The sequence below is a fragment of the Erpetoichthys calabaricus genome, chromosome 4 (assembly GCF_900747795.2).
Source record: "Erpetoichthys calabaricus chromosome 4, fErpCal1.3, whole genome shotgun sequence".
Taxonomy (NCBI): Eukaryota; Metazoa; Chordata; class Cladistia; order Polypteriformes; family Polypteridae; genus Erpetoichthys; species Erpetoichthys calabaricus.
In genome coordinates, this window is record NC_041397.2 from 176,837,044 (window position 1) to 176,856,040 (window position 18,997).

The window sequence follows — 18,997 nt, forward strand, 5'->3', positions numbered from 1 at the left end:
CACTTTTACTCATCATCACCCAAAGCCTGTTATGATTTATTCAGTCGCTAGAACATCGATGCTGTTATTTTGTCCTTTTGTTTTCTTTGTATTTTGATTCTGCTTCTTGCATTGTAATCTCTCATTTAGTTTAATTTTGGTTAATTATTTTAATTTTTTGTCTTCTGTAAGTTTAGTGTAATGCACCTTATTTGTCATTAATGTAACTGTGTTAATAAACTCACATCATTCAACAATTGCCCTCAGATGCTGTAATTAGTTCCCACCAATACTTAGGCCTGGCACTTTTTTAATAGGGTGCCATTAGTAAAATTTTAGTGCTTTTTGGTTTCCCTTTTTTAGAATTTAGAATTTTGTGTTTTTTGTTTTTTTTTTGAGGTGTTTTGACTATTTAGCACTTTGCCATTTGGCTTTGTTATTAAAGTTTGGGACTGGCTTGATTATTTTTATACTCTTGTTTTTGTATTGATAAGCTTTTTGTATTTTGGTTTTTTTTCTATCATTTTTTAAACTTTTGTATTTGATACCAGTAACGGTGCACTGCACGATAAAGTGCAGTGAATACACTTGACTTGAGCATTCCTAGTTTTCCTCCTCTTTCTCTTTTCGTTTAGCATTTGTTTGCTCAGAGGTTGATGTGATTGCCACTTCCTGAGAAGCTCTTCTTTTCTCAACCCTAGTGGCCCACTTCTTTTCTTCTGTCGGCATCTTTTCACATTAAAACTGATTAAGTCAGTGTTTGTGTTGCAACTACTTTAGTACATTTTCGTTAACCTTTCACTTAAGCTGGCGCTTAAGTCTTCAATCTGCCTCAAGAATGATTTAAGATATGAAGAGGTAAGGGAAGTGACGGCGAAGGTGGTAGGGATGAGAACGGCACCCGTATACATGTGCCACACAGCTGCCCTGCTGGCCGCTGCCAGGAGTTGATTCTACAATAAAATAAAATAAAAATAAAAAGAGGGATAACCCTGGAGGTCAATCATCACCCCAAAAGCGGATTGTAGACATCACAAAGTGTATGTGTACCAAATTTCAGGTCAATAGGTGAAACAGTTTGCGAGCTGCAGGGGATTTAAAATCCTGGACAGACAAACAAACAGTCATAATAGCATATTATATATAAAGATTGCTTCTTTGTTATTAGTTACTTGTTCCCTTTCTCAAATGTATTATTAGTTTAATCCCTTTTCCCTACTTTTGTCTTTTTGAATATTTTGTTCAGTAATAATGGGTTATTTTTTCTTTTTGTGATATTTAGTATTAATATTGCATTTTTTGTGGTACCTTTCCTTTTTCTTTTGTATATTTTTTAATCACTTCTTTTGGTTTGAATTAGTTTAACCTTTCTATGATTTTATTTTTGCTAATTTAATTTAAAGATATTTTGAGTGTCCAAAGTTTTTTCCATGATGGTTTTCATCTTCTTTTTGCATTTCAGTGACAAATTCATAACAGGTGCATTATAAGCGATGTTTCTGTGATGTTTTTTTAGGTTTTGTTAACGTATACAGCAGCCTGCTGAATTGTAGGGTCAGCTTTTTTTGGGATTCCTCGTTTAGCTCAATTTATACATGTACTAAATTTGCAAGTTTACTGGTAAATTCCTGAGACTGACTGTATGAAAATGTGTGTGAAAATGATTTACTAGTTTCTTTGAACAACCTTGCACAATCTGCTGCTCTTAACTGCTAATTACAAAGCCGTGTACATCTAAGGATGGGTGTTTATAGGAAACATATATGTCTTAATTATATTGGTTTGTATTTGTGACATTACCAAATACTGTGATAAAATGTGAGTACAAATGAAAAAGATAATAATCATTCAGTAAGAATTAAGAGAGAAAACTGAAGTGCAGTCATGCATTTAGAAAACAAAACCAAAATATCAGTAATTTTCAGTTATTTAAAGTTCAGAAAACACACCTCCTACAGTCAATGGGTATGTTTTCAGTTCCTTATTCAGGGCTGATCAGTCCTATGGGAGTAGACCAGTAGGTACCTAGTGACACAACAAGAAGATTTAGGAGCTTCATTATGTGTGTTTTAATGACGGATGAGTCTGCTCATGCACATCTAGACAGATTAAGTGCTTATGAAAAGGAAATGTAAAAGAAGGGAGCTTTTACTTTGACTGTTGTTTTAACAACAAGATACTGTATATAATGAAGCATTACATATTTTTAGATTCATCAAAACCTAGCACCTAGCAAACCTTTATTTTGACCATTTCTGAAAAAGTTTGCTTATATGAATTGCACAAGCTGTAGACTTTATTTATGTGGCAGGCAGCTTAACCTGCTCTCCAAACCAATGAACTTTAAATCTGAGAGTCGTTTGTTTTGATTTACTCTGTAAACCTGAACAAGTCACTTAATCTTCTAGTTTTAATGTAAAATGAATGTAAGTGATTGTAGTACAGATAGATGCTATGCACTTTTAAAATAAAAAGTGTCTGGTTTCAGTAAAATAATATTGCAGCTTTGGGTAACTGCTTAGAGCTGAAATAGTAGCAGCGGAAGTAAAAATTCTTACTTGTCTATCTCACCTTCATGCAACATGGTGCCAGCACCACAATAAAGAATAATGTATTAAAGTACAAAGAGATGCACTCGAAAGAGGCCCTGAATATTCTGTTGTAACTCCCATTAGGATGAAGCATTCTGAACCAAAAAAATATGCTATATACCTTGACGTATGTGTAATCAATTGCATTACATTCGATGCTGGAAGTGGTTTCCATTTTCTGCACAGACACATGTTCCTGAATGTATCGGCAAGTGTCTCTGGGGGAATAGCAGCAATTTCACGTTGGATGTTTTCCATCAAATCTTCCACAGCGCGAGGCTTGTTTTGATAGACTCTTCCTTTGAGCATACCCCAAAGGAAGAAGTGTGGTGGTATCAAATTCAGTGACTGCGGTGGCCAAAGCCCCTTTGAAATTACCCTGTTGCTGAAGAAGGAGTCAATTTCTGCCATGCTCCTTGCTGATGTGTGACACGTTGCTCCATCTTTCGGGAAGTAACGTTCTGTTGTTAACTCACGATCTTCCAGTTGATTCTGACATCGCTTAAACAAATTGGTGACCCAATAGGTTCGCACCGTGAAGACGTGTTGCTCAATACTGTACACCACCATCCTAATAAGAAGTCGAGTGAAAGAGTGAAGGGGTATGGGAGGAATGCACCCAGAAGTTGCAAACAGAAGTTAAATGTCGCAACTGCTGTCCGGCACTTACCTCATCACACCGACACTGGGGCATCAGAGCTTGTTCGAAGCTCCATATACTGAGGAGCACATTGCACGTTGTTTCGTTCAGATTGCTTCATCCTAGCGAGAGTTATTACAGAATATTCAGGGCCTCTTCTGAGTGAATCTCCCTGTACATAACCTCATTTAATTTAATAGGAAACACAAATAATTTTATCTGATGTACTATAGTATTAGGAAGGATTTTGGGAGGCAAGATACATCTAAGCTAACATACAATGCATCCGGAAAGTATTCACAGCGCATCACTTTTTCCACATTTTGTTATGTTACAGCCTTATTCCAAAATGGATTAAATTCATTTTTTTCCTCAGAATTCTACACACAACACCCCATAATGACAATGTGAAAAAAGTTTACTTGAGGTTTTTGCAAATTTATTAAAAATAAAAAAACTGAGAAATCACATGTACATAAGTATTCACAGCCTTTGCTCAATACTTTGTCGATGCACCTTTGGCAGCAATTACAGCCTCAAGTCTTTTTGAATATGATGTCCCCAGTCTGTGGTCAAGAGCGCTCTGGAGCAGGTTTTCATCCAGGATGTCTCTGTACATTGCTGCAGTCATTTTTCCCTTTATCCTGACTAGTCTCCCAGTCCCTGCAGCTGAAAAACATCCCCACAGCATGATGCTGCCACCACCATGCTTCACTGTAGGGATGGTATTGGCCTGGTGATGAGCGGTGCCTGGTTTCCTCCAAACGTGATGCCTGGCATTCACACCAAAGAGTTCAATCTTTGTCTCATCAGACCACAGAATTTTCTTTCTCATGGTCTGAGAGTCCTTCAGGTGCCTTTTGGCAAACTCCAGGCGGGCTGCCATGTGCCTTTTACTAAGGAGTGGCTTCCGTCCGGCCACTCTACCATACAAGCCTGATTGGTGGATTGCTGCAGAGATGGTTGTCCTTCTGGAAGGTTCTCCTCTCTCCACAGAGGACCTCTGGAGCTCTGACAGAGTGACCATCAAGTTCTTGGTCACCTCCCTAACTAAGGCCCTTCTTCCCTGATCACTCAGTTTAGATGGCCGGCCAGCTCTAGGAAGAGTCCTGGTGGTTTTGAACTTCTTCCACTTATGGATGATGGAGGCCACTGTGCTCGTTGGGACGTTCAAAGCAGCAGAAATGTTTTTGTAACCTTCCCCAGATTTGTGCCTCGAGGCAATCCTGTCTCGGAGATCTATAGACAATTCCTTTGACTTCATGCTTGGTTTGTGCTCTGACATGAACTGTCAACTGTGGGACCTTATATTGACAGGTGTGTGCCTTTCCAAATCATGTCCAATCAACTGAATTTACCACAGGTGGACTCCAATTAAGCTGCAGAAACATCTCAAGGATGATCAGGGGAAACAGGATGCATCTGAGCTCAATTTTGAGCTTCGTGGCAAAGGCTGTGAATACTTATTGTATGTACATGTGCTTTCTCAATTTTTTTATTTTTAATAAATTTGCAAAAAACTCAAGTAAACTTTTTTCACATTGTCATTATGGGGTGTTGTGTGTAGAATTCTGAGGGAAAAAATGAATTTAATCCATTTTGGAATAAGGCTGTAACATAACAAAATGTGGAAAAAGTGATGCACTGTGAATACTTTCCGGATGCACTGTATATGAACAAAACTAAAATTACCAGATTTTATATATTGAACAATTCCTTAAGTCGTCATGTCATTTTTATAAACCGCTTAATCCAGGCCAGGATCACGGGGGGTTACTAGAACCTAACCTAGGTGGCATAAGACACAAGGCAGGAACAAACACTGGACAGGGCGCCACTCAATTGCAGGGTGAACACCCATACACCATGGCCAATTTAGCATTGTCAGTTCACCTAACCTACACGCTTTTGGACAGTGGGAGGAAACCCACACAGACACATGCAGATTCCACACTGGTAGCACCTAGGATGCAAAGCCTGGTCTCCTTGTTGCGAAGAAGCAGCACTATCACTGCACAATTGTATGGCTTAGTTCTTTAAATTGTTTTTAAAATTGTTTAATGAATTTAACAAAGATTTTTTCTTTTTAAGTTCAGGCATCGATATATTTACCAATTCATGCCCACACCATTTACGTATGCCTCACTCCCCTCTTAATCCTAAATTGGGTTAAGTGGATTTGCTAATAGTTGGGTGTATTTTAAGATTTAGCTATGTTATTTCTTCTGTAATATTTTGATTAGTTAGGACGTTTATTTCTTGTAAAGGTTGCAGATTTACGATTGATGATGTCTCACAAATTGAGACTTGCTTTGAATTTCTTGTCCACGTGCAATCTGCACGTTTTTCCTATGTTTGTTTGGGCTATGCATCTACCATGTTAATCACTTACTGCTACAAAGCTTTATTTAGTTTTGAGAAGAATAACAAACCAGCAACAAACGGATGTTCATCTCTTCATACAATCTGATATATTAACAGCTAGTTATGTGCTAGTAAAATAACCTGTTAATACAGTGGCTTTTTATAAGCTTATTAAGCATATTCCCAGTCTTTAAACTAAATAGTGTTGGAAGATCATGCAGAGTCTTATTTACATTACCTTTCACTAATTCAATCTGAACTTACAGTATTTTAGTAAATGACTTATTAGGCATTTGTTGCTTCCTTAAACACTATTTTGCACCACTCATTCTGAAGTGCAGGCTCAGTTATGTTTATTGATAAAAAGTCAAGGTATATAGATTATCAGGAAAATTTGGATTTTAGTTACTGTCTTATTCAGTATATGTTGTTAATTCTATGCTGTCCTATGGCTTTTGTTTTAAAATGTTTTCAAACATTTTGAGAATAGGTTTTATTATTCTGAAAATTATTAATGAAGATTTTGACTTTAATAAGTTGATTATAAGTTGGGGCGGCACGGTGGCGCAGTGGGTAGCGCTGCTGCCTCACAGTTGGGAGACCTGGGGACCTGGGTTCGCTTCCCAGGTCCTCCCTGCGTGGAGTTTGCATGTTCTCCCCGTGTCTGCGTGGGTTTCCTCCGGGCGCTCCGGTTTCCTCCCACAGTCCAAAGACATGCAGGTTAGGTGGATTGGCACTTCTAAATTGGCCCTAGTGTGTGTGGGTGTGTTTGTGTGTGTCCTGCGGTGGATTGGCACCCTGCCCAGGATTGTTTCCTGCCTTGTGCCCTGTGTTGGCTGGGATTGGCTCCAGCAGACCCCCGTGACCCTGTGTTTGGATTCAGCGGGTTGGAAAATGGATGGATGGATGGATGGATTATAAGTTGGCTGTTAGGAGTTTCTAGATCAACAGTATACTAATTTACTGTATAGTTTATACTCTGCTTACTAAGGGTTAGACATGCTGAATAAAGATGGGAATGATCATTTTCTTGGCACTTTTTAAAAATCTTATTAAGTCCAAATAAAGCCAATTGTTAAGGTCTTATTAAAGAATTTGTTAAGTTCTCACTACACAGTAGTGTGTAATGCATTATAGGTAATGCATACTTTAATGAGCTTCCCATCTTAGCATGTGATATGCAATGACTCATAACATTTTGGTCTAACCCTAATCCAAGCTTAATGCTACCTTCTTCTGAAAAGAAGCACAAATGTGTGTAATTAATTGGTTCCATTTTTGTAAATGAGGTATGCAATGAATGTTGCTTAAGCATGTTCTTATTGTGCTAGTTGAAGTTCATGATGTTAATCCACATGTGAACTATTATCACTCATGACTTGCTGATAATACACCTTTCAAACCTTCTCAGTAGTGACCAATTCATATGAGACTAATTATCATTGATAACATCAATTCAATTATCTTAATGTCAGACTAACTGGGTCAATCTTAATTCAGCAAATCTCTGATTATAAATGTTGTTGGTATTCTTCATCACATAATCTATGATTCCATTAAATTATTCTACAAATGGAAAAAAAATATCTGTTCTTTGTACATTCTTGCAATATTCAAGAAGACTTTTTTGTTTGTTTGTAACAGTAACCACTGGTCTATTTATAGTATTGTGCAATGTCATAATTCCATTCATTGCCATTCATATTTTCCTCTGCATTCGTCTTTGCCTGTTTCTCTAATCTGAAATTAATGTGCCTAATAGGTCTGTTTAATTCAACTCATCACATTTTCAAAAAATTCAACATGTTAACTTTACATTCATCATCCACTACTTTACAAAGTAAAGTTGTACACTGGTTTCATTTTTAATTTATTGTGTTTTTCTGCGTCATCTTTACCAGCTCTCAAAATTAGCTTGTAAGAAGAAACCTATTATAACATTTTTATTTCTACTTGTTAAGTTAATAGTTATTGAAAACGAAATGTTTGTAATTTATGGGTCTTTAAACTTTGAAATACATAAGTGTGATTCAAAAGTAGTTATCTGATATAACCCTACTTTTTGAATTATTTATAGTTTTAATGTAATAATTGTTCAATTTCATGTACTGTTCTATTTTTAAAACAAGGCTAACACATAATTCTCTTCTAGTTTCTCTTGTAAGGTGAATCTGCCTAAAAGTTCATAATTTCTCAAAAGATTAACAAAATATGTAAAAAGATATGGTGCACAAGCTGTAAAATTGCTTTTTAAAAACTGAATAATATAATTCATGTGCTGCGGTGGGCTGGCACCAGGGTTTGTTTCCTGCCTTGCACCCTGTGTTGGCTGGGATTGGCTCCAGCAGACCCCCGTGACCCTGTAGTTAGGATATAGCGGGTTGGATAATGGATGGATGGATAAATCATGTGTATTATATACTTTCTTCACATACTTGTAAAATGCATGTTGAATGATATTTTGTATACAGAAGATCCACTAATCTTTTTCTCTTTTTTAACTTTTCATTCTGTTTCAATTAATCATTTCAACTTCTTTGATGCTATTGTCTTCAAAGTTACCGATTTGTTAAATCCTAAAAATGTTCTTGATTGGTTCTAACGTGATCATGATAAATTGGTTTTCATGAATTGACTCTAGTGTGTTTTTGTTCCACCTGTGAAGTTGTTGATCCTGCCTTGTGCCCAATGATTACTGGGATAGGATCCAACTGCCCTGCAATCCTGCCCTGGATAAGTGGGTTAAGAAAATGTAAGATTGGATGGACAGATGGTTTTAAGGCTCACTTCTTGTATCTACTGGAGATTTACATTTTATTCAAGGGAAGCTACAGTACTCTGCCCTTCCATAATAGTCCAAAGATAGTGCTATAGAGTTCTCTAGATACAGACAGACAGACAGACAGACAGACAGACAGACAGACAGACAGACAGACAGACAGACAGACAGACAGACAGACAGACAGACAGACAGATAGATAGATAGATAGATAGATAGATAGATAGATAGATAGATAGATAGATAGATAGATAGATAGATACTTTATTAATCCCCAAGGGGAAATTCACATACTCCAGCATCAGCATACTGATAAAAACAATATTAATTAAAGAGCAATAAAAACACAGTGCAAGTTAAAAAGTGCAAGGTGGAGAGTGCAAGGCAGGTATAACAGTCAATAACTTTGTATAATGTTACCGTTTACCCCCCCAGATGGAACTGAAGAGTCGCATAGTGTGGGGGAGGAACGATCTCCTCAGTCTGTCAATGGAGCAGGACATTGACAGCAGTCTGTCGCTGAAGCTGCTCCTCTGTCTGGAGATGATACTGTTTAGTGGATGCAGTGGATTCTCCGTTATTGACAGGAGCCTGTTCAGTGCCCGTCGCTCTGCCACAGATGTCAAACTGTCCAGCTCCGTGCCTACAATAGAGCCTGCCTTCCTCACTAGTTTGTCCAGGCGTGAGGTGTCCCTCTTCTTTATGCTGCCTCCCCAGCACACCACCGCGTAGAAGAGGGCACTCACCACGACCGTCTGATAGAACATCTGCAGCATCTTATTGCAGTTGTCCAATTTATCATCCAGCTGCACTCCCAGGTATTTATAGGTCTGCACCCTCTGCACACAGTCACCTCTGACGATCACGGGGTCCATGAGGGGTCTGGGCCTCCTAAAATCCACCACCAGCTCCTTGGTTTTGCTGGTGTTCAGGTGTAGGTGGTTTGAGTCGCACCATTTAACAAAGTCCTTGATTAGGTTTCTATACTCCACCTCCTGCCCACTTCTGATGCAGCCCACAATAGCAGTGTTGTCAGCGAACCTTTGCACATCACAGGACTCCGAGTTGTATTGGAAGTCCAATGTATATAGACTGAACAGGACTGGAGAAAGTACAGTCTCCTGCGGCGCTCCTGTGTTGCTGACCACAATGTCAGACCTGCAGTTCCCGAGACACACATACTGAGGTCTGTCTGTAAGATAGTCCATGATCCATGCCACCAGCTATGAATTTACTCCCATCTCTGCCAGCTTGTCACTGACTTATGTAAACATATACTGTATGTACACTCTACATAGTGTCATGAACCTGGCTGTCCAAAAAGCTCATAATGGATGCAGACCTCAAAACTGGAATTGCAATACAGGCTTGGACTAAAAGTGTACACTTCACTACCTCAGGCAGCCTGGTACCAAACTCAAGAGGCCGACATAAGGCCTGCACAGGTCAAAAAGTGGGCAAAGGCTTAAAAGTCACAGATATCCAAAGGGTGAAAGAAAAACAAACCTCAAGTCCAAAAATAAGTTACTTTAATATTTAAATATTAATTGAGAGAGTTCTATAAAGACTACACAAAAAGCAAGGCAGGCAACAAAAAAAGAAGAAGAAAAAAACAGGTACATGTACTGAACCAGTCTAGTTACCTATCCATAAATACTTCTGGAGGAAATCTCCCAGTTGCACCTTTAAGTGGTCTCAGCCCCTGAGGTGCCACATAAAGAGGACAGGGAAGAAAACTGACAAAGGTAATGCATGCATTATTTACAAACACAAAATAATGAATAAACAAAGTTGTATTCAATAAATAAAATACAGAAATCATGAAAAGAAAAGCATAATCAATAACACAAAATCCTAAATAATATTTAAAAGACAACAAAAATACAATACAAAGAAAGTAAAAGGATAAAACCCTGGCTGAAGCATGGTAATAGCATGATGTTGACATTATCATGCTTGTCATAAAAAGCACATTTTTGGCATTTAAAGCCATTTGTGTTGGCTTCGAACTAGGGATGTATCGGTATACTATTTTTCAGCATTCGCTGATATCAATAACATTGTAGTGAGACTGAAATATGGAAGATAATATTTGTTTATTGTGTGCATCAACTGTCAAAATCAAATATTAGGTTCATAGTTTGGAATAAAATGAATCAAACTTGATCAAATAACTCAAAATAAGGCACATTGCATAGAATAGATAACAAGACCCTTTTTAAAATGGCTCAAATTTCACAGAAAAAAATCACATACAATTAATGTATGTAAACCAAACCACTAAACCAAACCAACATTGTCTCAAGTCTTTCAACATAGGGATGTAATAGTAATACACAGTGTTCTGAGGAATTTGGCTGAACATAACAAGAACATTTCTCTTACTGGTAGTCTATTTTTTTAAAGAAAGCTGACATAAAAGGTATGCAGGTCAAACGTAACTGGGAACACCTGCCACCGGGAAGGTCTAGGACTCTTTTGGGAAGGTAAGCGGCAGATTCATTTTGATGAACAAAAGCATCTCTGCATGTTCAGCTGTAAGCTTGTTTCTGGTTTCAGTAATGACATGTGACAGTGCACTAAATAATGTCTCACTCTCTACATTAATGCATGGGGCTGAACATATTTCCTTGACATCTGAGGGAAAGTGAGGAACCACACTTTATTAAGTATTGACCAGTACTTAAGTGGTTTGTCTGAACGAGAAACTGTAGTCTCTCCCAGGTATGTTTCCAGCTGTATGGCAGAGGCTACTAGAACACAGTGTACTGATGCTGCTGCATTTGCATCTACAATCTACTATGCTTACACTCCAATCTACTACTCGGCAGGTCCTTCCAGGGACTTTTGGCAGGCGGTGTTGCGGTGTCCCTTGGCCACGTAATTCCTGTGGCTCCAGCAATAGCATCTCTTTGGCCTTCTTGGCCGTATTGATGTCTGAAAAGAACTGATCCTGATAGCTATAATAGGAAACATTTTTTTATGGTGATATGCATGCCAGTTTTATTTCCAATCAAAAGACAATTTTTGATACTTACATTTTATGTAAGAAATTGAAGAGATTGTTCCAGAATGCTGCATATTTATTTAAGAATTTTTGGCAATTAATGATTTTTTTAAATTAGCCATACTACAGAAGTAATTCATAATAATTTTGCTTCAAATTTATTTACACATAGTCACGGTAATGAGTCGGGGCACAAATTTGTGAAAATATATTGCTAACAAATGCATTTTGAAAAGAATATCTATCTATCTATCTATCTATCTATCTATCTATCTATCTATCTATCTATCTATCTATCTATCTATATACAGTATACTGTATATACAGCCATCCATTATCCAACTCGCTATATCCTAACTACAGAGTCACGGGGGTCTGCTGTTGTCAATCCCAGCCAACACAGGGTGCAAGACAAGAAACAAAACCCCGGGTAGGGCGCCAGCCCACCACAGGGCATACACACCCACACATCAAGCACAATTTAGGATCGCCAATGCACCTAACCTGCATGTCTTTGGACTGTGGGAGGAAACCAGAGTACCAGGAGGAAACTCATGCAGACACAGGGAGAACATGCAAACTCCATACAGGGAGGACCCAGGAAACGAACCCGGGTCTCCTAACTGTGAGGCAGCAGCGCTACCCACTGTACCATCACATTTATTGCATTTAATATTCATGAATAGCTGATTTTATTTTAAACCACATGGCCTATAGTCAAACTTTTATATTACTCATTATATGTAGCCCTAAACCACACTGTTGCACATTCATCTGATTAATGGGTGTCTGTGCTTGTGGTTTTGCTGGTCGTCACATTATATAATCAATTGTGCTCTTTAAAACTCTAGCTATCCATTACAATATGGCAAAGTGCAAAGCCATTTCATGTATTTGTATAAGGAATTTTAGAAAAGTATATTATTAAAATTTCTTAGAGAATTTTATATTGTAATTTGAAAACTATAGGATTAGCCAATGATAATTAACTATTTTTATGTGGATATGTTTATAGTTTTAAACAAGTTGATGTTAAATATCAAATCAGAAAATGATATATCAAAGAGAATTGCATCATTGGTTGCCTAAATGATATAGCTATTTTAATACAGATTCATTTTTATCGGTACTTTTTATCTGTGCTTTACAAGAATATCATTCACAATTTTGATGAGATCCATACAAGGAAACTGCCAAGTGATCTAAAAAGCCGTGCTTCATATATATGCATTGGATTCCAAGCCTCTCATAAATGTTGTTCTCATAATTGCCCCCAAGGCCAACTGTTATCAAGTCAATGTTTTGTCATGGATGCTCTTTTCATAAGAGATGGCTTTTACAGCAAGCTACAGTTGTTTTAATGGTTTTGCCTTCAGTCCATCATACAGAACAAAAGGCAGGCATCATTCACCCATAGTGTGCCACTATGGACTTATTGAAGTCAGGCAGTAATTAACATTACAGCATCAGGGATTATCAGTGCATTTATTATAAATAAGGATTTTTTCTGTCAATCTGTGTACCTACATTTTCAGATGTCGACTGGTGCCCTGACCAGAGTAGATTTCTGAATTGCACCCAATATTGATAAGACAGCCTCTAGTTCCCTGCAGTCCTGAACTGGATTGAGAGTGTTCAAGAAGTGAATGACTGGATACTACGTTTCATTATTAGGAGTTAAAACTATACATATTTTTTCATTGGTACATTTCTAGAAATGTCACCAATGAAAGTCACCACACCAAACATTGTTGTTCGTTTACATTATCAAATTCGCTTAATCAAATTCAGGGCTAAGGTTGGCTTCTGCCTATTCTGGCAGCATTGGGTGCAAAGCAGGAACCAGCTCTGGATAGAGCGACTCTTAAGTAGTGTTTCTCAGCTTTTCTGGTGATGAAGCGCACTTTTTCTCATGTGCCCACCATTGTGCAAGATCATTATTGTGGATTGGGGTGGAGTCCCCCTTAGTGAATCAAGCACAAACACCAGAGTGGGGAGAAATTTATCGAGTATGAATGTTGAAGAAAAATGCTGCAAGACCCACTACAATTGTAAACAATAGCAACTCGCGATCCACTGGCATCAACCCAATGGTTGAGAAGCATTATGCACACACTGATATGGAAGAACTATGGAATTCCCACTTGTATTTGAAAATGTAAGAGGAAAACGAGAATGTCCATAGAAATGTCCACATAGACACAGGTAAAACATTCAGACTCTACACAGACATGGCCAGGGGCCTCATGTATAAACGGTGCATACGCACAGAAATGTGGTGTAAGAACGTTTTCACGTTCAAATCGCAATGTATAAAACTTGCACTTGGCGTAAAGCCATGCACTTTTCCACGGTACCACATACCCTGTCGTACGCAAGTTTTCCACTCAGTTTTGCAGACTGGTGGCACCCAGCGTCAAAGCAGTGCTACTGTTCCTGTGTGGTTACCCTTTCTTAGATCCGCATTCACGACGGCGGCTTTGTCAAATACACTGAAATTAACCGCATATGGTTCATAAATTTAATGTATCTGATTGTAATTAACCTGTAACAATATAATGGTCCACAGAATGGCCAAACTATTCTAAATACCATAACTGCTTTAGCGTCGTTAATCTCACTGCACCTTCTTCTTCTTCTGTCAGCTGCTCTCGTTAGGGGTTGCCACAGCGGATCATCTTTTTCCATATTACTCGCACTGCACCACTCGGAGTATTTATATCACTGTATCTGAGTGTGAATAACAGATCTACCATGATCGGAAAGAGAATTATCGGTATAAAGCATCAAGCACTAGCTGCCTCAGCCATTCGCTATTTGAACTGCTCTCATCTGACCAACGCTTCACAGCCTTTCCTGTTTGGACCTCGCGGTTCACAAACAGTTTCATCCCAAGAACTCTAAACGCACTCAATCAGTCCATTAAGTGCTCCTTGTAGAACTGTTTGTACTTGCAAGTTGCTGTGAGGTACTTGTACTAATGATACAGTTGTAATATTGCACAACCTGAGCCACTTTATAAAGCGCATATTTACATATGATGACGATATCATTTTTAAGATGAAATGCAGCAAAATATGTTGATTATATATACAGATAAATCTTTAACTTTAACTACACGGTGCCGCAGCGCTAGCGAGCTTGAGCTTCGTTCACGGTTTGTTTCTGCCTCACGCTGTTTTCATGCTGTGGCTGGCATGACACTGGAAGGATAGATGGATAGAATAATTAAACATTACGAAGATATTTCGATGTTCCTTAAAAGTTTTGAACAATCGGCGTTCTAAGGTTACAGATGGCTTAACGTCTATTACAGAGCTGATTGTGTGGCGATTGGGTATTTGGAGAAAGAAAAGTAAGGACAGGAATTGGGGGTTAGTACGTTTGAAAAAGACAGTACTTCTGTAATAAAGCATTTCATTGAAGGTCGCGCATTGCGCACAAGCATCTTGCTATAAGACATGAACAATCATTGCGCCACCGTGTTCCCATGTTTAATAACATGCTTTAACTCATATCATCATGAAAATGATATCATATATACTTCTCAGTATTTTAATTACTCAGAGAGCTGTAATATTACGAACGTAATGGATTCTGTGTCCTGTCGGAGGAAGAGCACGTAGTGATTCAGGCACATAGAGCACATATAAGATCAAATACACAACAAAGCATTTAACATGCTACTTTAGTTACGATGAGATTTGAGAAACTAGTAAATTAAACGATTTTAAGATGAAGTTTATGATGTTCTACTTTAATGACAAAATAAACTACGTGATTAAAGTGGAAATTTCGAGATTAAAGTTGACATTTCGTGCTTTTTTTCACAATGTGTGCCTTTTTTTTCACTGTACCCTAATAAGCTTTCATATGACACTCAGACGGTGGGCTACGAGTTGCCTTTTCACGCCGACTTTGATATGTGACAATTTTTTTATTTAGGGCACTGTGCGACTTTGTGAACTTGAGCTTTCAAGTTTCTCCAACACGCTATGTCACTCGATCAACTTCCTTTTGTTGCTTATATAACTGTTTAAACCAACAAATAGTACGTTTTTCTTTGCTTCCATTTGGCATTCGCTGAAATTCTTCTATTTTTCCTTGTACTTTTGCCATTACCTTTTAACAGAACGGTGAGTTTAAGGGCTATTTATATTGATTTGCATATTCAAAGAGGCGTAATTCTGGGAGGAGTTGGGGCGGGACAGCAAGCGCGTGCACGTGCGTTTATTTCCACGCTGAGTGGGAGTTATGTAACGGAAGAACGCGGAAGTTGGCGAACGCACAGATTCCTGCATCTGGATTTTTCTGTGCGTAAGCAAATTTCGGCTTTTGTGCTTACATCATGTTATAGTGCGAATTCTACGCACGGCGTTATTCATGAGGCCCTTGGTCCCGGTTTTAAGGATGTGAAATCAATAAATGCTAAATGCTGTGCCACTTTGCTACCAAATTATTATTTTTGTAGAAATAAAATAAAACTTTTTTTTAAATGGATTTTATTTGAAGTATAATAAATATATTATATATTGGAAACCTTGCTCTTGAGGAGATTAAGCCAAAAAGTACAGTATGACATAACATTTTCAAACCTGTTTAAACTAAATCAAGGCAGGAAACAGCTTTGGACAAGGGACCAGCACATGGCATGGCCCACTCCTGAGTCAAATTATAGTTGCCAGTTAACCTAACATGTTTTTCTGTGGAGATTTGGGAGGAAAACAGGGATACCTGGAAGATAACCCTTGCAGACATGTGGAGAATGGCCAGTTCAAAATAGTTGACTTTATGCTGAGTCCATTTCAAACAAAGAGGCCTACCAGCTAAGAAGCCTCAATTCAGTCATCATATCTCACTCTCAGTAATATGTTTAAATAGTTTTAAATTCTGGGGCACTGTTACTACCTGGATTAAATGGGTTGGATAAAACATTATTTAAAATAAAATAAATACAGTCATAGAGAACATACATGAATACCAATGTACCTTTAGATTTCATTGTCAGCTTACACAATACATTAAATTAGATCATCAGATTTAATAAATATAAAAATCAAAAAAGTGGGGGAAACAAAGAGGCAAAGGGATTGTGAAGTTTGTTCCCCGGTCTCCTCTGGGCTTTCTTCTGGGTAGTCTAGATTTCTTACCACAGCTGGAAAGGCACATATGTTAAGTTAGAAGTGAGTGGGCCATGCAGTGGACTAGTGCATTGTCCATTGTCTAGGGCTGGGTCCTACCTTGTGCTTGATGGTGCTGGAGCAGGCTCCAACCCCTCCAAGATCCCACTCAAAAAACATTTCTTAAAACAATTCATGTTAACATGTCAACAGATCATGTTAACTTGCTGTCAATTTCGTTAGGTTACAAAAGTGGACTTAAGGGGTACAGATTAAGTGTCCAATATTGTCTTACTAAATTGTGAAACACTGAACCTGAATTCGAAACTCAGAAATAAATCAAGTTTGCCTTAACAAATACCCAAATAAAAAATAATAAACGATCTGGACATAGCTACTCTTGGTTACAGGAATTGCATTGAGCATGCTACATCTTATTGATGTCATGCTCAATGTACTTTAGAAGCATTTAGATTCATTGTATAGTTGTCTGCAAATATATTTGTTACAATCAGAGCACAGACAGATTAGTCAACTTGTTCGGGAGCACACCATTAACCAGCATTGGCCATTGACCCTGGTGGTTTTTAAACTGTAAGGCATTGTGCCACACTGAGGGAGTGTTTGCACTTTTAGTTTAATGGTTATGGAGCTTTAATGTAAATTGATGTGGAGAGGACATTGCCAAGTTTAGATGCCTCACACATAAATGACTAATTTTGGCTTTTCCTTTCTTCTAAAGGTTTTTAATAAAGAGCCCATTGTGGCAAGGGAAGTGAGTAATATGTGAAAGATGCTACCCTCATCGGCTTTCAAAAAACAGTGTCTTTCAAAATTTGTGAAGACTTTATAGTTAATTAACTGTGCAAGCATAATGCCAAAAGAGAGTCAGAGTCAAAAGCTTAATATGCACATTATAGAGAAATGGAAGAAAATTATGATAGAGATTTTTAAATTTGTATACCTCATATGAATCAACAGACTTCAAGATGGGAATATCATTTAAAACAACTAAAAAGGCAAAAGCCTTATGAGAAGAAGTTAAAGGGAGATAAAAAATGACAAAGCCTTAAGTACTCACATAACGTAATATTTTCAAATGTGCTAGGGGGGGTTATGTGATGCTTCACCATGATAGCTACCTAGGGCTTGAGCTCCGACTCCTCATGCCAACAAAACCCACTTTTCTACTTTTTCTCCCACCTTACTTTTACTATTAAATCAATAAACTGTTCCATATTTTTCACTGTCACCGAGAACAGATGTCTTTTTCAGGCCGGAAAACCGAATTCCTCACCTACTAACCCATCAAACAAGCTGAAACATCCTCCATCGGAATCCAGTGCTAATATGGACGCCTACTGGGACCTGATGAAAAATCTCCTCCTCAAACACACCACCACACTGAATACTACAATGCAGAACAACTTCACTAAAATACAGTGCAAACTGAAAGCTATTAAAGAGGAGCAGGCAAAACTAAGCAAGGATGTCTGAGCCCTACAATCCACTGTATCCCGTCATGATATGGAGATGAAGGCACTCTCTAAAGAAGTAGCTGACTTGAAAGACAAACTGATTGATCAAGAAGACAAGGCTCAAAGAGATAATTTCAGAATTGTAGGACTTAAAGAAGGTGCTGAGAAAGACAATCCAATTTACTTCCTCTCCCAAATGAAGCAAAAGTGGTTAACAAACCTTTCAAATTTAGCCCCGGAGGTCATGAAGGCTCATTGTGTATACACTGGCCGTGCTGATGCTGCCAACCTGCGGCCTCTTATAATAAAATTTCTGAGGTTTTTGGAACGCCAACAAATTCTGTCTGAGGCACGCCGTGTTCAAAACATGTATTTCGAAGGCTCACGGATTTGCTTCTACCCAGATTTCAATTCAGTCACTGCGCAGCAAAGGAAAGCCATGGCCCCAGTTGCCCAGAAAGCTTATGTCGCTGGTCTTCAGCCATATTTGCTCTATCCTGCAAAGTTGAAAATAAGTCTTGGTTCTGTGCATCACCTGATCGACTTGCCCTCTGTAGCGCCTGCAGTGATTGACCACTTCGTTTCAACTGGTACTTTCACGCTGTGAAGATCTCACCATTGATTCTGAATTACAACGTATTTTATACATCGTTGATCAAATTCAAGTTCCGACCGTGTTGTGGCCATTCAAGTTTTTGTTTTACCTAATTACTTTTTGAATTGTTCTTTATATTGGTCATATGATGCGAGTTTGGAATTTGGGGAGTTTCTGTGTTGTTATCTGTTCGATAGGTTTGCGGTGGGGGTGTGTCACACATGTGCGAGTAGGAGACAGCTAAACGGCCTGAGTAAATGTACAGTAATACTACACCAGACCAGGGGGTGGCAGAGTGTGCTGACTGTCTCTCTCAGTTTCTTGCAGACCATTTCCAGGAAATCTCGCCAGGTCCCGACACCTCTGATGATGTCACTTCCGGCTCCGGCACCTCAGATGACGACACTTCCGCTTCCGGCATAGATTCCATCATTTCCTTCCCCA